A 25,359-nucleotide genomic window follows, 5' to 3' on the forward strand; every position below is an offset into this window, starting at 1 on the left:
CTTTTTATAAATTATGCCTCAATAAAAATAATTTTAAAATAAGTACAGAACTAATTTTATTTCTTAATCATTAATCATTCTGTGTGTCTGTTTTCAAATATTGGATCACCACTATGCTGAATTAAGCAGAAGCAGCCTCATAAAAGTAAGTCCTGATGAGCAGAATAGCAACTTTGTGTGAAGGAAATGGCAGTCATTGCCTTTTATTCAGCAACCCTAAATCAGAGGTACAAAGCTTGGAGAGCAAAACATGGGTTGTTTTCTCTTCCTGTTACCTACTAGGGCAAGACACAACTGCTCAATGCATTCAGCTGCCCTGATCAATAGTCTAAAGACTGGGAGGACAGGAGGGTAACATAAAATCTAACTTTAAGAATTTACCAGACAAGGGTGCATGGGTGGCTCAGTTGTTAAGTGTCTGCCTTCAGCTCAGGTCATGATCCAGGGTCCTGGAATCGAGCCCCACATCAGGTTCCCTGCTCAGCGGGAAGCCTGCTTCCCCCTTTCACACTCGCCCTGCTTGTTTTCCCTCTCTCAATGTCTCTCTCTCTCTCTGTCAAATAAATAAATAAAATCTTTAAAAAAATAATAATAATTTACCAGACAAGATAGCAAACTAATACATGCTGCCCCCAGTCTACAGAGTCCTTCTCTTTTAAATACATCAGTAATGTCAAATATTTTCATATTAAGTTTGTTATAAATTACTATTCTTTTTTTTTTAAGATTTTATTTATTTATTTGAGAGAGAGAGCATGAGCAGGGGGCAGAGAGAGGGAGAAACAGACTCTTCGGCTGAGCAGGGAGCCCAAAGAGGTACTCAATCCAGGACCCTGGGATCATGACCTGAGCTGACGCAGACGCTTAACCAACTGAGCCACACAGGCACCCCATAAATTATTATTCTTATGATGAAAGGAATTCTGAGGCTGTTTGGATATTCAAAAGGGGGAAATACTATGATTGTATTCATGGTAAGTGAGGATATCTCCCTGTGCCACACTGTTGCTGCCATATACTACAGCCAGGCTTTTTACCATATTTTCTCTGCATTTAAACCTAGTACCTGTGTCCTGGACAGTGGCCTGTGTTTTCATTTAAAGTATATTTGAATAGGGAATATATTCACATGACAAAAAAAAATAATCTATGAATTTAAATGCTCCCCTTCCCTGATAATAAATTTGTTTGTACTTTTACAGTGTTAATGTTTGTGAAAGCATAGAAATAAATCCTTATCTTCACTTTTTTAAAAAGTTTTTATTTAAACTCCTATTAGTTAACATACAGTGTAATATTAGTTTCAGGTGTACAATTTAGTGATTCAACACTTCCACACAACACCCAGTGGTCATCACAAGTGCCCTCCTTAATCCCCATCACTTCTTTTTAATAAAGGAAGTAAGACATTTGATACTCTGTTTCCCACATGGTTGTTTGATAAACAATTTATCTGGAAGAAAAATCAGTATCTTCCATAGTGTGCTCTCATTCTTTTTCTTTTGCAGTGCATATTGTTACATTTGTGGATATACCAGTTTATTTAACCAGTTGTCTGTTGCTGCATATTTGAGTTGCTGAGAATATTTTGCTGTTTCAAACAAAGCTAAATGAATAAACTAGTACATACATCATTTCACATGTGTACTGATTTCCATGAGATAAATCCCCAGACATAAATTTCTGGGAGAAACTGCATATACACATGTAATTTTGATATATACTGCTAATTTCCCCTCCAGGAAGTTTGTGCCAGTGTATGCTCTCAGCAGTAATATATGAGATATACTGTTTCCTTAGTCTCACAAAAAGAGGGTGTTATTAGCATTGGATCTTGTCAGGTGAATGAATGGAATATTGTATGACAGAATAGTTTGCTTTATTTTTTATTGAGGTAGAATTTGTACATAATAAAATGCATAAATCTTAAGTGTACAGCTTATAGAGTTTTTAGATACGTATGTATTAATTTTCACATATGTCCACCATGTGAACACCACCCTTGTCAAGATATAAAGCTGTCCCAGCATCCGGGAAGGCTCCTTGGTGCTGCTCTCTAGCAGTACAACTTAAAGGACAACCATTATTCTGTCTTCTACCATCAAATAGTAGTTTTTCTCATTTTGCACTTAATAGCATTAGTGTTGTGTTGTATCTGGCTTTTTCCCTCAGTACTATGTCTGTGATATTTATTAATGGTATTGTGTACACAAACCATTCATTTTCAATGTTGCATGAATATGTCACAATTTATCTGTTTAATGAATAAATAATGCTTGAAGTAGTTCCCATTCTTTGCTATTAAAAAATAATCTCCTAGACGTGCTTTATGTTCATCCCAAACATTTAGTATATTGATTTTCATATTCATTACCTTGAAAACATTTCCTCACTCATATTTGATTTCTTCTTTGACCCATAGGTTATATAGATCTTTGTAGCTAAATTTCTAAACATTTCGAGATTTTCCAGTTAGCCTTCTAATGCTGCATTCTAGTTTGCACATATTAAGAGAACATACACACAAGTAATTTCAAAGTTTTGATATTGGTTGCTACAGGTTTTATATTTGAAAATGTTAATTTAAACATGCATCTGAAAAGATGATATTTTGCAGATTTTGGATATGGTGTTTCATATACGTCAAATATGTATTATCAACATTTAACCATGTTATTTAAATTTCTTTGTTTTTAATGATTTATTTGCTTGTATTATCAGTTTTTAAGAGAGGTCTGTTAAAGTACTTATTGTGGAATTTTCCTTTTTAGCATTATTCTGTCAAATCTTCATTTTTTTTTGGAAAAATACTCTTATTTAAAAGTGTATAAAATTTAGGATTATTACATCTTATAGAAGTAATATTTAAATCATAATAATACATCTCTTTAGCACCTGTATTTTTTTAGCTTTAAATTTTATCTAATATTTAGATGGCCATCTTTGCTTCCTTTTAGTTAATGTTTGCATAATACTTTTTCTGTATATTTATTTTCAGGTTTTCTGTACCCTAATGTATGTGGGTATGTTATATAAATAGCATGTGTGTTTATAAATCATAGTAAATGTGGTTTACTCTCTCATTAATCTAGCCTGAAAATTTATGCACTTTATGAAGAATTTAGAAAATCTGCATTTAATATATTTGCTCATAGTTTAATATTTAAATTTATTATTCTGTTTGTTTTGTTTGTCCAATATGATCTTTGTTATTTTATTCCTCCTTATTTTCTTCATAGTAATAATATTTATTTTTCTTGTTATATTTTAATTGTTTTTTTCTGTGCATATTGAATACAACTTTTTTAATGTGTACCCTGGAATATTTTATTTATTTGATAATGAATGAGCTTAACAATATTTTCATAGGTTTAAGATATTCACCCTTTTTGGTGTATGTGAGCTATCTGTTCATATCCAGATGTCAGCCATTTTTGCATTAACTTATAGATTCTTTTTTTAAATTTTTTAAAAGATCTTTATCAGGGGCTAAAACCTTTTGCCATGATATAAATCTTCAGAGAAAGATTTCTTTCCTTGCAGTTTTTGTAATTGAATTTTTAAATTTAATTTTGTAAAGAGAAGTATAAATTTGCATGTAGTTGTAAGAAATAATACAGAAAATTCTCATATCATATACCCTTTATCCTGTTTCCCTAATGGTAACATCTTGCAAAACTAAATGCAATATCACAGCCAGAATATTTGAAACAATCCACATAGTTTATTTAAATTTCCTTAATTTGACATATAATCCTGTGTGTGTGTGTTGTGTGTGTCTTTAGTTTTATGCAACTTTATCACATTTCTAGATTCAGGTATCTACCACCACAGTCAAGATATTGAAAAATTGTATCATTGCCAAGTTCCTCCTGTAATGTTTTTATTTTTAAAAAAAATTTTTAAAGATTTTATTTATTCATTTGACAGAGAGAGACACAGCAAGAGAGGGAACACAAGCAGGGGGAGTGGGATAGGGAGAAGCAGGCTTCCCCCTGAGCTGGGAGCCCAATGCAGGACCTGATCCCAGGACGCTGGGATCATGACCTGAGCCGAAGGCAGACGCTTAACAACTGAGCCACCCAGGCGCCCCTGTAATGGTTTTACAACTACACAAAGTAACCTCACCTCCATCATGTGTCCCTAATCTCTTGGCCTTTTTTTACTCATCACAATTACCTTGTGATTCATCAAGTTTTTGAAAGTGTCAAGTGTATTTCCTATCTTTCTTTCTTTCTTTCTTGCTTTCTTTCTTTTTCTTTCTTTCTTTCTTTCTTTCTTTCTTTCTTTCTTTCTTTCTTTCTTTCTTTCTTTTTCTATCTCTCCTCTTTCTTTAGGGCTAAATAGTATTTCATAGTATATATGGATTTACCATAGTTTGTTTAACCATTAAACCACTAAAATACAACTGGATTGTTTCCAGTTTTTGCCTATTACAAATAAAACTGCTGTGGATATTCATGGACAGGTTTTGTGTAAAAACAATTTTTTTTATATCTCTGGGATAAATGCTCAAGTATGCAGTCATTGAGTCATGTGTTAACTGCATCTTTATTTTTATATGAAACTTCCAAATTGTTTTCTGTAGTAGCAGTACATTTTACGTTCTCACTGGCAATACATGAGTGATCTGTTTTCTCCTCCTTCTTAATTGCATTTAGTGCTGTCATTATTTAGTACTGTCACTGAAGTTCCAGAGTCAGGGCAAAAGGTACTTACCTGGTAATTTGAAAATGAGTGGAGTCTATAAGACAAAAAGCAAACAATCATATAACAATTAGAGTCTAATTGATAAAGTTGTCTTCTATAGGGATATGTTAACAATTTTGGAACAACTATATGTGATTTTTTTTTTAATTAAACAACTAAATAAATGAACAGTGCATAGCTCAGCCAGGATTCTCACTGTTAGAGTTGGATGGGTTAGAGATAAGCAAGGGAAGGAGGCTAAGATGATCTGTTTGGTAATGGATTAGGGTAGATGACATCAGCATGAACTCATGTTTAGCTTAATATGGATACAGATGACTACATATAAAAATATTTATGAATTGTATACATATGCAGGATAGTATACACATATATTTTCTTGTCTGTCAGCTGAAAAAGGTAGAGAAGCAATGCTATCCCAAGAGCAACAAGCACAACTAACACTCAGAAGCTGGTTTCTAATACCATTCCCCAATAAAGAATATCAAGGCTCCTTAGAGAAATGGTTTGTTCTAGAACTGGAGTGGGATATATACAGGATGAGCCTGGCACATCTTGTGCCAGAAGAAAGTCAGTACTCAAAGAAAATTTAAAGGATGAGTGTATGTCAAAGAAACATAGAAGGCAAATGAGTGAGATTCCAATGGCCAAAGCTAGAAATAATTTAAGCCATGAAGTAAGTATAGTAGAACCTCACCAGATGATCAAAAATTAACAATGACACTGAAGCTCCATTTTTGTGTGTGCAGAGAAAGGCATCCTTGAAAGAGTATTGGAATAGAACAATAGTAACACATTTAAGCACAGGAGAAAATGGCATTTTTGGGTGGGGAGAATAATATCCTTCCAAATTCTACCTGATAAAATTGACTTGATGGCTTTTTACAGTGCCAGTAATGTAATTACTACACTGCTCATAAATTAACAATGCCAGCAAAATCATACCAGAGAAGAAGACCTGTTACAACTTTCTACCTTCATCTACCCCAACCTATAGCAGCAGGGATTGTATTAGTGTTATGGCATTAAGGCTTTTGAAGTATCTTTAAAACTGGAAAAATAAATGTTAAGTAGATAAATCCAGCAAAAGTCTTGAAATAATATATTTTATATACTAGGTAACTTTATATATTTTAGAGGAAGCTTATTCTAATTTATTTATTTAGGTAGGCTCCACACCCAATATGGCACTAGAACTCAGAATCCTGAGATCAAGAGTTGCATGCTCTACCACCTAAGCCAGCCAGGTACCCCTAGAGGAAGCTTATTCTTGAACAAAAGAAATTATCAAGAATAGACAGAAGAAACTTAGGTTTAAAAGTCCATGAGAATCCTGATAGCAGTTTCAAGGATAAGTAAGTTGGAGAAAGCACTTCAATTTACTTTAAAGACCATATAGAAATTGCCTTAATTCCAATACAGACATGAGGTCCTTTCAGAGAAATTGAAAGCCTAATAGAAAATATCTACTCCAAGTCAATTAGCTCTTTATTATCTGCTGGTAACTTAAAAAAGGCAATGTGTTTTAATCAATCAAATACGTCGTACCTGTAAATCCATACAAGTATATTAAACCAATACAATCAAAATTCAGACTGCTGTAGAAAAGTTTTATCAATAAGCTCTACAGACTGGGTTCTCAGTCTTTGACTTGCAGGCCAACCAAGGAGTACTAGGATTAAAAAAAAATCCTCCTTAAATGTTACTAGACAACTAATAATATATACCCTAACTTTTTTACTTCTATTTCCATTTTGTTCTTTTATAATAAGGCATAGCATTCATGGATATACAAACAAGCAGAATAATCCCTCTTCAAACATGTAGTTTTGAACTAGTCTGAATAAATTGAGCAGGGTAATTTTCATGTAATGCACATACAACAATAAATGGACAACTTCCTTTTAGTTGATAATCACTCTGTGGAAAAAACACACAAACCAAGGTGATTGCCAGAGGTAGAACTCTAACAAACAACAAAAATTCCAAGAAAATAGTTCACCCATAAAATAGTTCAGTTTAGCCAGACAAATTATATCTTGCAGAATACTTGTACCATTTCCTCTTTGTGTGATATATGATGCTAAGACGCCTGCATTAGCTCCTTTGACTCAGGTGTCCCCCAAGCCAAAAACCTGATTCCATTATTAGCCTGATAACTGTCTCTCCTATAATAATACAGCAATAATGCTTTTGCTTATAGACCACCAATCCATGAGAACTGGTATCTTTGTCCTATTACATGTTGAGATACAAAAAAAGGAAAAAGAAAACAGAGCATGTTAAGAGGCAAGAAGAGATAAGTTACACCTATCTTAATTAATTAAGTTAGTGAAGACTCCTCAGGAAATTTGGTAGAGGATCATGTAGATATCTGTGACAGCATTTCTATCAGAAATCAACAAGTACAAAGGCTGTGACCATGGGTATTGTTTTAAGAAGTCATCAAGTAGGTCAGTGAATATGAAGTGAATGAAGAAGGGGGAGAGTGGTAGAAGATGACCCCATGTCATATAACTAGTAAATTGGATTTTACTTTGACTTCAAAAGGAAGCCATTGGAGCTTTTGAACAGAAGAATGAATAATATCATGTGTTAAAAAAAAAAAAGCTATTTGGTTGCACTGTGAGAAAAGTTTCTGCTTTCTGTCTCTGCCCCATCTGTGTGTGTGTGTGTGTGTGTGTGTATAGATAGATAAACCCATATATATGTATTATATATAAACTCATATATAATATTTTATATACATAAAACACACATGTATAGGGCACCTGGGTGGCTCAGTCGTTAAGCGTCTGCCTTCGGCTCAGGTCATGGTCCCAGGGTCCTGGGATCGAGCCCCACGTCGGGGTTCCTGCTCCACCAGAAGCCTGCTTCTCCCTCTTCCACTCCCCCTGCTTATGTTCCTGCTCTTGCTCTCTCTCTGTCAAATAAATAAAATCTTAAAAAAAAAACCACACACGTATAAAACATATATATATATATAATTTTTAAAATATATAATAATTGGTGGTCTGTGCTTTTAAGATAAATATTCTGAATGTATGGCAATGCAAGTGTTGAGAATGAACACTAGTTACATCAACTAAATGAATTAATAAGCGAATGAATGAATGAATGAACAAATAGATTAACTAATGAATGCTTTGGAGAGTATGTTCATATAATATAAATATTTTGTGGTACAGATGAGCACAAGATACATTATGTTTTGGTTAGTCAAGTATTGCTAGGCAATTAGTTTGAAAGAATAATTTGCCTAATTTACATATATTTGCACTTGGAGTTTAGGAGAGTGTAAGTACTGGCACAGAAAACAATCAGCATGCTGAATTTGTTTTCAGAGTCAATATTTACTGCAGAACACAAATTAAGTCACATTTTAAACCAAGAATTTCTATCATGTGCTTAATAAGAAATTCTCCAACAAATTGTTTATGAGTTCTTACTTTAATGTATCTGGATGAACTGATATACTATATTTGAAAAACTTTCCTATGTCCTGTGTCTGAACTGTCCTTGGTCTTCGACCACTACTATATTTGAGCAGGTAAATTGTACTACTTATTTTTTTGTGAACTATCCATTTGGTAATATCTGATACAATTACTCAAACTTCACCTTCTAATTTTCTTCCTTATATAAGAAAAAAAATAAGATTAAATTACATACCTAAAATTACAAATACAGACATTTTCAACACGCAATTCTCATAAATCTGTCACGAAATACATAAACAACCACACTTTTTAAATCAACTACTTGATTGTAAATATACTTATTATGTCACTTTACATTTAAATACATTGCTTTGCTTTTATGTCTGTCACTATACACTATACTGTAAACCCATAGAATAAGTGCTAATATTTTTCTTGCCCTTTTATCTTGTATATCTGCAAATTGCCTGATCTAAGGTAGTAGCTTAGTAAATTTTTAATACTTTGTTATGTCATTAAAATTCCATAATATTCACTTCTTTCAAGTTTATAACACAATGAATTTCAGTGTATTTACACAGTTCTGAAACTATCATCACAACCTAATTTTAGAACATTTCCATAATCCTAAAAAGATAATTTGTGACAATTTATAGTCACTACCCATTCCCATCCCCCAGTAATAGAAAGACATTTTCTGTTACTATAGAACTGGCTTTTTTGGATATTTCATATGAATGGAATTTTTCAATATATGCTTTTTGAGGGTTCCCATTTTATGCATCCTTACCAACACTTGTTATTGTTGGTCTGTTCATTATAAAAACCCTCAGCGAAGTGGGAATAGAAGGAATCTTTTTCAAACTTATAATGAACATCTATGAAGAATCTGCCAATGCCATCATACCTAACGATGAAAGACTGAACTATTTTCCCCTAATCTCAAAACATGACAAGGATATACTCTCATTATTTCTATTAATCATTTTACTAGAGATTCTATATAGTAGTGCAATAAGTGAAAAAAAGGGATTAAGGCATTCAAATTGTAAAGGAAGAAGTGAAAGTCTTTATAGTCAGATGACATTATTGTTTTTGTAGAACGTCCTATGGAACATTCAAAAAGTTAAAGCAACCAAATAGTGAGTTCAGCAAGTTTATAGGAAATGTATATATTCAACATGCAAAAATAAATTTAATTTTTATAAACTGTCATTGGAGAGTCAGATTTTAGAATTTAGAAAATCACCAGATAGCATAAAAATTATGAAGGATAAATCGTCAAGATATATGGAAGAATTCTATTCTGAAAATTATTTAAAAAATTGATGAGAAGCATTAAAGGACACAAATAAATTAGATATACTGTGGTCGTGGTCAAAAGATTCTATATTGTTAATATATCAATTCTCCTCAAATGGCTTTAAGGCCATTCCAATAAAAATTCCACTGCTTTTTTCATATTTTTGGTAGAAGTTAACAAATTTTAAAATGTATATAAAATTCATAAAATATAGGACAGCCACAACAAATTTGAAAAAGAAGATCCATGTTAGAGAACTGACTATGATATCAAGACCAATTTTAAAGCTGGCAATAATCAAGATGATAAGATATTGGCATACAGACAGAATAATAGGTCAATGGAATAGCAAAAAGAGAGCCTACAAATAGACCCATACATATATGTTAAACTGATTTTTGAGAAAGTACAAAAACAGTTCAGTGGAGAAAGAGTAGTCTTTTATACAAATACCAGCAGAAAGATTGGATATGTACATGCAAAAAAATACATACATATCTACATATATATATCTATCCATTCATTATAACATATACAAATATTTTTCCTCAAATGTAGCAAAGATCTCACTGTAAAATTTTAGGCTATAAAACTTCTAGAAGAAAGAAAGCGTAGGACAATTTTGTGACATTGAGTTAAACAGATATTTCTTAGGTCTGAAACAAAAGAGTACAATTCATATAAAGATAATTGATAAATTAGACTTCATCAAATTAAAACTGCTGCCTTTTTTAAAAAATTATATTTAGTTATTTCCCAGAGAGAGAGAGAGAGAGAGCAAGAGAGCACAAGCAGGGGGAGCAGCAGGCAGAGGGAGAGGGAGAAACAGGCCCCCCATGGAGCAGGGAGCTCAATGTTGGGCTAGATCCCAGGACCCCAGGATCATGACCTGAGCCTGAGCCCAAGACAGATGCTTAACCAACTAAGCCCTCCACGCTCCCAAAACTGCTTCTCTTTGAAAGACATTTTTAAGACAGTGTACAGACAAGCTGCTGTCTGGGAGAAAATATTTTTAAATCACTTACCTGATACGGTATTTTTACCCAGGATTTGTAAAGAACTCTCAAAAATCAATAGAAAAAAAATGTGAAAACACAATTAAAAATATCCAGAAAAATTTAACAGAAAACAATGAACAAATGTTTCTAAACAATAAATATAAATGACAAATGAGCACAAAGAATGTTAGGTCACAAATAGCATTGGAAGTTTTTTTAACTGAAAGACAAGAAAGAAATTATTTTAAAATTGAATTTGCATGACTGTCTTAGAAGTAATTTTGGTAAACTTTTATATTAACATTATTCTTCAGGATTTTGTACTATTTCTGTGTATTACTTCCTTTGTATAAATTTTGATAATTTATATTTTCAAAAATTCCATGGCTTACACTGTTTTGCAAGTTTATGAGCCCAGTTATATGAATTCTCTTTAGTTTAAAAAAATCACACTTAACAGTCCTTATTCAAGTATTTTTATTTTCTGAACTTTCTGTACAATCAATATATCTGAATACTTTATTAGTATTTTAATAATTTTTATATATTTTTGTTTTTTAAAGTTTATTTAATAATCTCTATACCCACCGTGGGGCTCAAACTCATGACCCTGAGATCAAGAGTTGTGTGCTCTTCTGGCTGAGCCAGAGAGGCACCTCTTAGTAATTTTTAAAAATAATATCTTAAGATATACTTCAGGGGTGACTAGGTGGCTCAGTCAGTTGAGCATCTGACTCTAGGTTCAGCTAAGGTCATGATCCTTGGGGCTCTGAAATTGAGCCCCAAGCTGGGCTCAGAACTTAGCACAGAGTCTGCTTGGGATTCTCTTTCTCTCTTTCTTTCTGCCCCTCCCCCCCATACTCCACCCCAAAATAAATAAATACATCTTTTAAAAAAATATATACTTCAAAGTTATTTATTTTATGGTAAACTTAATTATATTTTTACATTCTACTATATTATAATATTTTCTTATCTATAAATTAGCAAATATAGAACTTTCATTTTCTTTCAGTAAAATATTACCAGCATAGTACCTTCCTATAACCAAAGGTAACACCAATGGTAATTATTTAGGGATATCTAAATATCTTAAACTTTCTATTTTTATTTTAAGTCAGGGACTTTATTTCTTTTTTTAGTAAACAGGTTTTCAGGTGTTCAGCCAATGAAAAACTTAGGTTGAAATTGTCACATTCATTCAGATATTGCCACACACATCAAGGATCTTATATTGACATATTCCAGTTTTTTTAACAATATTCAGTATGAACAAAAACAATCTCTTTCAAATGAGTCATAACAGTTTTGGAAAGGGATCATCAGCAATCAGAGCCTTAGGAACTACTTTTGGATAGTGAGCTACTTCAGAGTTAATGAAACACACTTTATGAAGCAGACCAAAGTATACCAATTACAATACTCGGAAAATGCATTTTGTGAATTGCAATCATAATATCATTATCTTCTACTTTACTTTTTTTTATTGGCATGAAAACTAAAAGAATATCCTCATTAACATGTATTGCCATATATTATACTCACTGAAAGCTTATAACATTTATGATTTCTGAACTTTATCTTAAATAATATTTGTTTCATCTTTTCTGATGAGGAGAAAATAGTTTCTTGGAATACTTATAATTATTTTTTTGTTAACATCAGCGTGTGCTATAATTTTAATTTTTACTTAAAAATATACTAATAGAGAAAAGTGTGTGTCAAGCAAAAAAACAAAAGACACAACAGTGTCTAATGTTTTGTAGATGTTATACTAACTCCTTCTGTCTGTATTTCATTAAGAAACCGATTTTTTTGTGAAAATCCAATTTCCGTAAAATTATCCCATCCCAAATCGGGTAATAAAAGATAAATCAATCTACGATATAGTTTTTAAAGTAGTATCTACTGGATAGTTCGTAAAAAAAAAAAAATGTATCAAAGAGAGTTTGGCGTATTATTATACTCCTTGTGCTTAATTGCCCTGCCCAATAGAGCATTAAGCAAAAGGAGTATAATAATACGCCAAATTCTCTTTGATACAAAGAGCAATTAAGCAAGAGGAGTATAATAATAGTGCAGAGGGCACAAACCATTCAGGTCATAGTAGTCATTATTGTCAATATGTAATAATATGAATAAAGCTCAAACTTCCAACTGTTTTATAAAAATGTGAAATTGCATTTCTTTAAATAAGTTATCATATGTCAGCTATTATCACCTATGTCTCACGATTGTCAGCTATGCATCAAAATTATCCCATATTTTAGTATCAGGTTTAACACCTACATTAAATGCAGCATGCCTAGATATGAATATGCTCTTGTGTTTTTGAGGTAGAAATTGACTATGCTGACCTTATCCTATTTTAAAATCAACACATGTATTGCAACTTAACACCATCATCAGCTAACATTTAAAGGCTTTAAATAACGTGTTTTTGAAGAGTGAATGAATTCCAATGCAAGAGCCTGAGTAATTGAATCTGAATCGACTGGTTTTATTGGTTGGGAAAAAAATAGAGTTTATTATGACAACTCAATTTAGAATTGTCTAGTTAAGTGTAATGTGAGAATTGCTATTACAGACTTTGTCTTCAGGGCTTATTGCAGCTTTGTAAAAAATTCTTTAGGCTAAAACTTAATGGATGTTTTCGATGAATTTGTTAATTTACTATTCTTCAATTTAACAAAGCAGTATATTAATGAATATTAGCAATTTTAGTTTAAGAACCAAACTTTAAATAACTGGCTTAAAGGAGTAATTTCCACTGGTCTTTTCTGTCCCTTTTTCTAATTTCTCTCCATCAAAGCTGAGCAATATCTCAAGACTGAATTGCCAAGCAATGTTGTGATAAAAGAATGAAAGCCTTGGGATTGAGAGTAAAATAATTCAGTTCCTTTTAAAACAGGCAATACTTCAGAGCCATCAAATATAAGAAAAAATGCAATCATCGATCATGTAAAATTAGCCTAATTCCATGTGAACATGAACATTATTTTCTCACTCTTCTGAATAGGTCATTATTTTGAATTTAATAATTTTAAAATTCCCAAGAACACCATAGAAATTGATTTTCCCCCCCTTAAGATCCCTTTTTTGAAAGAAAATGGTTCATGTATAATGATACTTGTACTCCTGTCTGATCAATTTAACTTTAAGAGGAATTCATTATTCAGTGTAGTAGGTTCTATTTAATATGGCAATTCTTCAATTATAAAAGGAAACTTAAACAGGTCTTGTCTTCTCAACTCTCTAAAGTCTCTGGAAATTTTTACTTGCTAAGTGTGTGAATATTTCCTTATAGAACAGTCCCTATTATTTCTGTTCACCAGTAACTGGATTTTAGTGGCTGCTTTGATTCTAAAATGTCATGGAAATAAAACTTAGTTATGTTAACTGAAAAACAGAGGAACCACATTTTGTACAAAATGAACTACATGTAACCATAATTGGTCTTGCATTTATTGCTACATTCAGGCTATAGCAGAATAGCATGTTGGAGTTATTCCATAAACCACATCTTTCAATATAATCTCCATAATTTTTATTTCAAACTCCATTTAGTCATACATAGAATACTTGAGGCTTCTTAAAAGATGTAATTTATTTTACTATATGTGATTTTTATTAGTACTATCATTTTAGAAAAAAAAGTAATGCTAGCCTATTTTCCATAATATTGTTACCCACATTATCCATAATATTAATTTAACCACATTTTTACTTATTCCACTAGGTTTTGTCAGAATTCTGCAGGGGAAAAAAAGTATGACTTTATTTCTATGTATATTTTTCAGTATATTTTTGCAGCCTTCAAATATATTTAAGACAATATGATGGCAAGTAGCAGAATCCTTTTTTTCTTCAATTAATACTTTTAGAATTCTTTAAATTTAACTTGATGTATTTATTCAGATGTATACAGAGCTGACTCAACAGCACCATTTCTCTTTACTATCCTAGAGGGCATTCTGCTTAAAACCTAGTGCTTCATTGTTGAATGAATGGATATTTGGGCACATTTTTAACCACATTCTCTTTGTATCTGGTATCAATCTTGTATCTATCTATGTATCCATCATCATCTACCTATCATTTCCCCTTCTAGCCATCTATTTTTTTTGAAGTGGAAACAAGATTAGATCACAATAAATTGCTAGTGATGTATATGGTTATGTTCAATAAAACATTCCATTTAATAAACCATTTTATACATTCAATTACTAATTTTAAAAAATCACAAATACACTGAAAGAGAAAAGAAAACTGCTGAAACTAGAAATTATTGAAGAACCTTCATTATTGATATAAGGTATTCTATAGAGAATGGGTATAAATAAATACTGATAGTGAAATCCATTTGACAGACTTAATTTCTCAGGTATTATAATTGGTGACATGGACACTTTATGGAAGATCAATGTACAATATAACAAACTGTTTCTAAGGAATATGAAACTAGATTTTCTTCAACCCAACAAGCAAAACTCTAATAAGTAAATAATGTTGGTGACTTAATATCTCTGTTATGGACAGAAATTTTGTGCCTCCCCCCAGTTCGTGTGCTGAAGTTTTCATTTTTTTGTTAAAAGATAAACAGAGACATTTAAAAAAATTTTTTATTTTATTTTATTTATTGACAGCACAAGCAGGGGGAGTGGCAGGCAGAGGGAGAGGGAGAAGCAGGCTCCCCGCTGAGCAAGGAGCCCGCTATGGGGCTCGATCCCAGGACCCTGGGATCATGACCCGAGCCGAAGGCAGACGCTTAACCAACTGAGCCACCCAGGCGCCCCCAGAGACATTTAAAAAAATTTTAAAGTTTATTTGAGAGAAATTCATCTGAATTGGGCAGCATCCAGTCTAGCAGATAAAAAAGAGCCGTGCAAAACAAAAAACTTTTATAGGCAGCAGGGAGCAGGAATAAGGAAATTATTCTAATTAAATTAAACTAAGAAAAAAAAAGTGGGGTATTGACTACTGCAAGGTCACTTTAGGGGATGGCAGGGGTCTATCAGGCAGTGCTTACCAGGCAATTCCTGATTGACTGATTTAAGATTCTATTTCTGGGCATGCAAAAACTATAATATAGTCTTGGTTTGGTGACTTAGTTTGGGGCTTAGCATTACTGACTCCATTTGGGGTCTACTGTCTTATTTTTAGCACCCGAATGTGATGGTTCTTGAGGTAGAGCCTTTGGGAGGTAATTAAGTTTAGATGAAATCATGAGAGTAGAATCCCCACAATGGGATTAATGCTCTTATCAGAAAAGGAGGAGAGACCAGAGCTCTTTCTCTTTCTGTCTGCCATCTGAGTTCACAGAGAGAACCAGGCTTTTGCAAGAAAGGAAGAAAACTCTCACCAGAACATGAACATGCTGACACCCTGATCTAACTTCCAGTCTCCAGAAGTGGGAAAAATAAATTTCTGTTGTTTAAGCCACTTGGTCTGCAGTTTTGTTATAATAGATGAAGCAGACAATCTCCAAGAGTAACTTTATTTTTCTTTAAAATTGATATAATATCTGTACCCATGACTGACTTCCAGGGATTATATTACAAATATCAAATTAGTAAATAATTGAATTGAAAAAAAATTGAAATTACGAAGTTATATGCATTTCTGAGTTGAGGTCCTTTCACTTGAGTTGAATCATCATTGAATTGATATCACTTAATGTCATTCAGAACATTGGTGAATGAGCTAGGAGATGGAAAAGGAGTCTAAATAAAAGTTAAATGTAAAAAAGTTGACATATCTATATATAAGCTTTCTTTTGGTTATGAAACTACCATTTAATTTTCTCTATATTGTTCTCTATTCTAAACTTCACCAGCAATTTTAGCCTACCCCCAACAAAGTATTTCAGCTATTTATTTATTTAATCTCTTGTAACTCTTGTTTTCATTACCTCAGTTTCAGTCAGACCAAACCACTTATTAAAAAAAAAAAAAAGTTCTCTCAAAGGAATTCTGTTACCAGATGTTTTACATAAACAAGGTAATTTGAGACCATTGCAGGTGGACTAGATGAATACTAATTTATCTGCTCTTCATCATTACTTATTTTATTGAAAAGGAAGTATGAGTAATTGCTCATTAAAAAATAAAATGTAGGGGCGCCTGGGTGGCTCAGACGGTTAAGCGTCTGCCTTCGGCTCAGGTCATGATCCCAGGGTCCTGGGATCGAGTCCCACATCGGGCTCCCTGCTCCTTGGGAGCCTGCTTCTCTCTCTCTCTCTCTCTCTATCTCTATCTCTCATGAATAAATAAATAAAATCTTTAAAAAATAAAAAAATAAAAATAAAATGTAAATATGTTTTTAGAATATTTCTTTAAATGTTAAACTACTATTTAAATAAGAATGCAAATTGGAAAAAATTACTATGGAGAATAGTAGAATAAGTAGAAAAACCAACTAAAGTTGATGAATGCAGAAAGATCCAGGAAAGAGATAAAATAAGATGACAGAAAAACATAGCAAACAAAAATTAAAAAAAAAACAACAAAAAACAAGGTCACAGAAGTATTTTGGATATCCTCAGTTTACTCCTCTATATTCACTTTCTTTCTCCATACTTCACCTTGTCTCTGAGCACAAGTTACCTGACCTTTGCTTCAGGTCTCTTGCACTCTAGTTCCAAGTGTGTTAAAAGGAAGGGAATGGGAAAAATGGGGTTAGTATAATTATTGCCCTGGATAAGTACCTGCAGTATTGCAATTGTCAGTTTTTCTCCTGTCAGAAGGCCCTCTCCCGACAACTATTTCCTTCAGGTAAGCCTAGTGTAGTGGAGCACTTCACTTATTACTAGTTCCAAGATAATACACTATCACTTGTCATTTCCTCACATCCTATCATATCTTTGAAATCAGTGCTATTACAGTTATTAAACTTTCCTTAATTACTCAATTTGAGGGTCCACCTCATTCATGTGGACATCCTGTCTAATACAATAGATGTATAATCAGTCATGTCAAGGAGGTAAAGTCACAAAGCAAACTCAATCTTGTTTGATAAGTAAAGATATTCAATGTTTTATTTTGTAATTATCACTGAAAATAAAATAATACTGAAAGATTGCCTATAAATTAGTGAATAAAATATATCAGAAAAAATCAAGAAAAGAAAATATAAAAATATTAAAAATAAAAATGAAATATGGGGTCAAAATTTTTCTACATATCTGGGAAAATGGAACAGGCAACATCAGATAAATGGTTGACATAATTAGATGACATGTGGTTGGGTCTATGGTAGGGATGTTAGATTTAACAAATACAAATGTATACACACAATTAAATTTGAATTACAGATAAACAACAAATAGTTTTTTAGTAAAATATGGTCCATCAAATGTTAGTGCTTAACTGAAATTCAAATTTACTTGGTGTCTTAGTCAGTTCAGGCTGCTATAACAAAATACCATAGACTGAGTGGCTTGAACAACAAACATTTATTTCTCACAGTTCTGGAAGCTAGGAAGTCCAAGATCAAGGCACTTGGCAGATTCAGTATCAATTGAGGTCCTGCTTCCTGGTTCACAGGTGGTATTCTTCTTGCTGTTTCTTCACATGCAGAAGGAGCAAGAGAGTTCTTTGGGGGTCTCATAAGTGCACAATCTCATTCATGAAGGCTCCACCCTCATGACTTAATCACCTCCTTAAGATCGCACCTCTAAATACTATCACATTGGGGTTTCAACATATATATTTTCAGGAAACACAAACCTGGACATTTAACTGGCAACTCCAGCAGGAGATACAATATATGTGTACTGCCGACCCCATATTCTATGAATGCTTATTAAAATGCCCACACCAGAAAACAGGTACTTCATAGTCACAAGGGATTGCCATCAACCCAGTAGAGATCAGTCAGTCTCTTTAGTAATTCTCTTTAATGTGCTGTTGTAAAAATATTTTACATTGGATCAGTGATAATTTGACCTCACCGAAGTACAGCAGACTGTATAAACTACTGATGCCAAATTAATTAAAACAAACTTGCTCAGATTCCCCCAGTAAGACATAATTTCTCAAAAGAACACATGAGTTAACTAGAGACAGATTGATTTTATTGATTCCGGGATGATTGGAAGCAATTATTGTCCTCACTGAAATAGGAGGATTTTCATTTTCTTCCACTGTTTGTGATAGTTCTTCCAATGCCAGCTCCCTGCATAGACTTACTAAGTATTTTATAGAACATTATGGTGTCCATCACTGCTTTTTAATACCTTACTTTACAAAAAACAAACAAACAAAAACACCTTACTTTACAGAGTAGATAGTAAAGCAGTGGTTTTCTTTCTAAGAATTTCACATATTTCTGTAAACAGCAACATGAAAGGCATTTAGTCTTAAAGTTGGCTGGATGCACTATTGAAGGTTAATTTATGATGAAAGTATTACACAATATCTTACAAATGTGGGGTGTTTTCCTGTCTAATTTCATGTTTTCTATACCATGACTGAGAATGTAAAATTTGTCCAATAGCATAATGTACAGCTAGTATATATATTTTTGTTCAAATTCAGTTAGGCTCCCTTTACTTTTTGAAGACCTAAAACAATGGATTCTTTCTATAAGCTACTAAGGGAGTAAGTTAGAATATTGGAGACAAAATTTGTTAAAAGGCTCTTTTATCTGGCATCTCTTTAATTTAATATTATTAGGATAATATTACTCATGTTTTGAACAGATGTTACTGTTATGATTTTATTTCCTTTCCTGGTGAAGGCTTACTCTCCACAAACTGTAAAATCCCTCTTATAATTTGAGTCCTTCTATCTTAAAATAAAAAGATATAAATGGTGGTTATCTCATCTTCACTTCTCATACAGTTGAACCTCCTCCATCTTAAATAATCAAAATAATTAAAGTGACAGCATCGAGTTATAATTTTCCTTTCTTATTTGAGGCATAAGGGAAAGACTTCCTCTGTTGTCTTACAGAAATATAAAACACTGTCTCCATCTTCTATACTCAAAGCCATTGCAGAGAAAAGACCCATTATATATATATATATATATATATATGTCTTATTTGAGGTATGAGGTATGAGAGATAGGCTGCTTCTATTTCCTCATATAAATATGTACACGTTAAAGAAGCAAAAACCACTTATTAAAGTAAGAAGAGTAAATAATAACACTTGCCCTGACAGTAATTCACTTGTTATGACTTATCTACATTATCTTGAGGTGATGTAATAGCATAAATCTCACGTACTGTGTTCTCTTATGTTGAAAGACATTATAAGCTAATAGAGTTGATAAGCCATAGGATTTTTCAGCGGGATTCTCCATGAATCTCCTAGAGCAGCTAATTAGAAAATAAATGGGTAGAATTTAAGATACTACTTATAATAAAGTGAATGACAACTTGAGGGAAAGGATGTTTCTTTCCTGTGATTCTGGGTTCTGCTAAATTGAAGGGTTTAGCTGCCACTACAGATTTACAAGCTAGAATGATTAGTGTTTATCTGGGGGTCCCTGTACAACTGAGTAAAGGCAAAGATAAGTTACTGTGTTACTAGGGCTATTAATCTTGACTATTGAGGGAAAATAAGGTCACTGTGGGACAAAGGTGTATGGAAGCCAGAAGTAAATATGGAAACTGAGAGTTTTCTGTAGCACTTCTTGTATTTGTTCGCAAGGTTTAAAATAATAAAGCTTTATTAGAGTTCTGCACAGGCATCACACAAACAGAACTTCTCTGTCCCTTTAGGGACTAAGCTTTGCGTCACACTTTTGAGGTAACTCACTTAGAGCAAGGAGTACACAGAATGGATAGTATAGAAAGATCAATCATAAATGTCAATAACGCCCTTGTGATTAGTTTCAGAAATAAAAATATTGAGATATTAGGCCATATTCATTATTGTTTTCCCATATAAATTAACATATCTCAGATAACTTATTTTTTCCATGATTCTTCCATTCCCTGCTATTATGCATAAAATGTTATAATGGGCTGCAAAATTAAGCTTATTTCAAGGGTTATAAAGTATATTTATGGAAAATACAAAGCAGAGAAGGAATGGACATCAGAGCCAGTTATCTAAAACGTGACACTACATGATGGCTTACTTGATGCTGGAGCTGGTGTTGCAGTGTCTTCTTTTTGGGGTTGGCTAATATTTTGGGACTTTTTATGGGACAGCCTACTTAGGTTGGGAGGGATCATTTAAAGATGTAACACAATTGGATAGAAAGATATGTGTGTGTGTTTGTGTGTGTTGAAAGGAAAAAAAAAATCTGGACTACAGAGGACATTTGCAGTTATATTTTTTTAAGCTTTCTAAGGCCATACAAATTTCCATTTGAGAAACTACCTTCTTACCAGAGTGTAGTCTTGATTTGTTAAAAGTATAATCAAGATGCTCTGCTTTTCTCTCTCCAAATGAGATGCCCATGACTGAAGCTAAGATAATCACTGTATCTCTTATAAGGTGCTGAACTTCAGCTGGAGTGATAGAAAAGGAAATGGAGTGTAAATTGTTATTACACCTACATTGTCCTGAATTGCCTTCACTCCTCCAGTGGTTTTTATTTTGCTTCCAAGTCTTGATTTCCACTCTCTACTTTTACCAGCTATGGTTACTTCAGCATATTTATTTTTTATTTAACTTAGTTAGATGCAGATTCTGGTTTCTGCAACCAAATAATGCAAACTGATGCAACCATAGTAAGGAAGCAATAATCCATTCATATTTTACTATAAGGTTGTTATTTTAACAAGTATCAGTATTGAAAATCATTCATTTCCTTTAATGATCTATGAACGAAGATAGTATAGTGTTTGTTACTTTTACATATTAATATAGTGAATTTTATTAATATTCTGAAAGCCATTCTTGAAATGATTTCCATTGTGAGGAAGTGTTAATATGGTAATGATTTAGTAGTTACGCATTCAAAATTGAATTGTGTGTAAGTTTTTTAAAATTATTTTTGGTGCTATTGTTAATTTTATGAGATTTTGAAATGAATGTTTCCTAATTTTTTTAAGTATATATCTCTATATTATTATCTCTTATAACCTTGCATTGATTATCATTGAAATTGTCTCTTCTACAGTTTATTTTATATTGTCCCACAACTTTTGAATACTCCATTCTGTTTTGTTTTTCCCCATTCTTTTTCTATTTCTGCATTTGAAGTAATGCAGAAATAGAAATTTCTATTAATCTGTCTTCAGATTCACTCATTTTTTTTTCCTTCAGCTACATCAAGTGTACTGATGAACCTATTAAAGCTACTCTTCATCTCCATAACATTTTTTTTTTGGAGATTAGTATTCCATTTGAATTTTTCTTATTGTTTTCATCATTCTGTTGAACTACCTATCAGATCTTGCAATTGTTTGTTCCATTGGAGTCTGTAACGTATTAATCATAGTTATTTCAAATTTCATTAGGTCCAAATCTTATTGAAATCTGGTTCTGATTTTCCCCCTCTTTTAGACTGAGTCTTATGTTATCTTTTTGTGCATCTCATAATATTTTGTTGAAAGCTAGATGTGTTAATAGGGAATAGATAATGATGCAAATATTTTGCATGCTTGAAGATCATTCCTTTCCTACTGCTGGGCATTGGGTGGATTTGTGTTAATCTAGTCAGAATTTGGGCTAGGTTTGAAGTTTGTTGTCAGGTTTACCCTCAGTGTGCCACAAAATTTAAATTCTTCTAGGGATACCTAGTGTTCAGTTTGTAGGCTGGATTGTCAGTTATTTGGTTTTTTCCATTGTCTGCTCACTGAGAGAATTTGTCTCTTTCTACTTTCCCAGCAATATTGTACTGTTATTTAAACTCCGTTTGACATGGTGATGGGAACTGAGGAAAGGAAGTATTCTCTGTTGTGCTGATTAAGCCTCTGTCTATATTAGGCACAGGGAACCTAGGTGTTATATTATGTGACTTTTCAAGTGTTCTTGCCTCCCAACTTGCAGTAATGCTAATGCTAGCATATATTTCCTGCTCCTCTCCGAGAGTAGAACTTCTTTTATCTTTTTCTTCCCCTAGTTGAAATGGATTTCTACCAGCACCATAAGCAGTCTTTTTTGTTTTGTGTTGCTTTGTCTTTTTTTTGCCCCCACCCTCTTCTGTTTGTAGATTAAGGTGTTTATTCCATCACAGAGTTAGATGTGAGTCTAACAATGGCTGCTGCTCCCTTGGCCCAGTCAGCGCCAGGAAGGAGGCTTACTTGGGATTCTCCCTTGTTCTTCCTGTGAGCACCTAGTTGATGTCATGAAGGAAACATCTCCAGAGGGGGTGCCAACTTATTTATATCTGTAGGCTTGAGGGACAGTTTCTTGATCCTATCATCTCAGTTCTCAGATGGGTTAAAGAAAAGTCATTTAAGTTTTTCTAGCATTTTGCTGTTTTCTTTATCTCCAAATTAAAGCAGGAAATCTCAATGTAGTCAAAATTTTTATTTCTCGGGCGCCTGGGTGGCTCAGTTGGTTAAGCGACTGCCTTCAGCTCAGGTCATGATCTTGGAGTCCCTGGATCGAGTCCCGCATCGGGCTTCCTGCTCGGCAGGGAGTCTGCTTCTCCCTTTGACCCTCCCCTCTCTCATGTGCTCTCTCTCATTCACTCTCTCTCAAATAAATAAATAAAATCTTTTAAAAAAAATTTTATTTCTCTGTTGAGTAGTTTTTTTTGATTGTTTACTTTCTGTATGGTTATCTTTTTTGTGTATTGCCTATTCATTGTGGGGTCCCTTTTTAAATCTAGGTTATCTATCTTCACTTTTTGATTGTAATAATAACAAGACCTTATATATTTTGAATACAGACATTTCGTTTGATATAGTTATTGTATATCTCCTATCACTCCAGGTTTGCATTTTCACTGTTTTGGTCGTGTATGTTTTCTTTTGTTTTTTGTTTGTTTATTTAGTTTTTTGTGAACAAAGTGGTTAATTTTAATGAAATCTGATTAAGCATTCTTCTTTGTTAAACTTATTTCTCCTATTTAAAATAATTATGTCCAATTCAAACATCCTGAAGATAGTCTCCTATTGTATATTTTATTTTATTTATTTTTTAAAGATTTTATTTATTTATTTGACAGAGACAACAGCGAGAGAGGAAACACAAGCAGGGGGAGTGGGAGAGGGAGAAGACTCCCCACAGAGCAGGGAGCCTGATGCAGGGCTCGATCCCAGGACCCTGGGATCACGACCCGAGCTGAAGGCAAACACTTAACGACTGAGACACCCAGGTGCCCCCTATTGTATATTTTAGAAACTTCATTGCTTTACTCTTTGTTTTTGCTCATGATAGATTTGAAGTAGGCTTTCAAAATATGGTGTGAGATAAGGTTTTAGGTTCATTTCCCCCATATGAGTATCTATTTTAATATGCTCTATTATATTTCAATGTCTCCTTTGTCAAAGATATACTCTTTCTTTTTTTAAGATTTTATTTATTTATTTGTTAGAGAGAGAGAGCGTGGACGAGAGTGAGCGAGAGTACAAGCAGGGGGAGCTGCAGGCAGAGGGAGAAGCAGGCTCCCTGCTGAGCAAGGAGCCCGATGCAGGGCTCGATCCCAGGGCACTGGGATCATGACCTGAGCCGAAGGCAACCGCTTAACCGACTGAGCCACCCAGGCGTCCCTCCTTTGTCAAAGATAGACATAACTTGCATGTGTTTGTTTCTGATCTCTCTCTTCTATTCCATTTATTTTTGTGTACAATATTCTTACACCAATAAACACTCTTTTTACTATAATACTTCAAAAATACTGTCATAGCTATAGTCAGTATCATTCTTTTTTTTTTTCTTAACTTTAAAGATTTTAGCTTTTTTAGCTCATCTATAGAATACATCATTTCTGTTAATGTATTTTTTATTTTTGGAATTTCTAGTTAATTTTAAACTGGTTTTCTCAAATTTAGAATACTATATATAAAGAAAGAATACAATTCTCAAATTAATTTTGAGTTAGAAAATTTTGATAATTTCTCTTTATATTGAGTATATTATTAAAAGTTATTAAAGTCTTTTTTCTCCCTCACATTAGTAACAGGGCCACCTGTGATTCTGTTTTCATGGTTTGTGTATTATTTCTGATGCTTTTTTGTCATTCCATCCTGTTTCTGAACATTACTAGTAATTTTTAATGATACTGAATACTCCATTTGGAAAATTCTGGCTAATATGAACGATGTTATCCTATTAAGAAAGAATTTAATTTTTTGGACTAAATATAGACAGGGCACTTGAGTAGACAAGGCTTATTTTTAAGTTTATCCATGGTTAATCGGGAATAAGCTTAAGGTTTTATCTATTTCTTGTTTACTTTTTGGAATATAATCGTTTATAGATCTCAACTGTGGGCCTGAATTATTTTCTAGAATCCAGGTTTTTCATAGACCCTGAAACTTCCATATTAAGTATTTGCTTACATTTCCTACCAAAATTTCTATATTTCTTTAAACTTCCTAGAAGCTTCTTTCTGCTTGGTTAATGCACATATCCATGGTTCAGGAAGGGGAAAATGCCTTAAAGTTGACTTGGGGATATAATGTTGGACTCACTTCTTGGTAGTTCCCTTTTTCTCTAGGATTTTTGTTAACTTTGAAATCCAAATTCTACCTGCCATAGCCAGTAAGATGCCACAAGCTCTAGTATCTTATTTTCTACTTGACATCTGAGCTTTATGTCTCCCAATTACTAAATGCTCAAAAGGAAAAGAATAATAATCAATGTTGAGTCACCTTATTGTGTTTACCTTTTCCCCAAGATCTCTGTATTTTTTCTTTGGTTATTTGCATCTGATATTTTCTCCACTTGGGACCCTCTTCTCCTAATTGTGAATACATCTTCATTCAGACTCAGCTCCAGTGCTCCCTCTTTAGAAATAACTTATCAGATCACTGAGGCAATAGTATTAATTTC

This window comes from Leptonychotes weddellii, chromosome 3 (assembly GCF_054177405.1).
Source record: "Leptonychotes weddellii isolate Sample4059 chromosome 3, ASM5417740v2, whole genome shotgun sequence".
Taxonomy (NCBI): domain Eukaryota; kingdom Metazoa; phylum Chordata; class Mammalia; order Carnivora; family Phocidae; genus Leptonychotes; species Leptonychotes weddellii.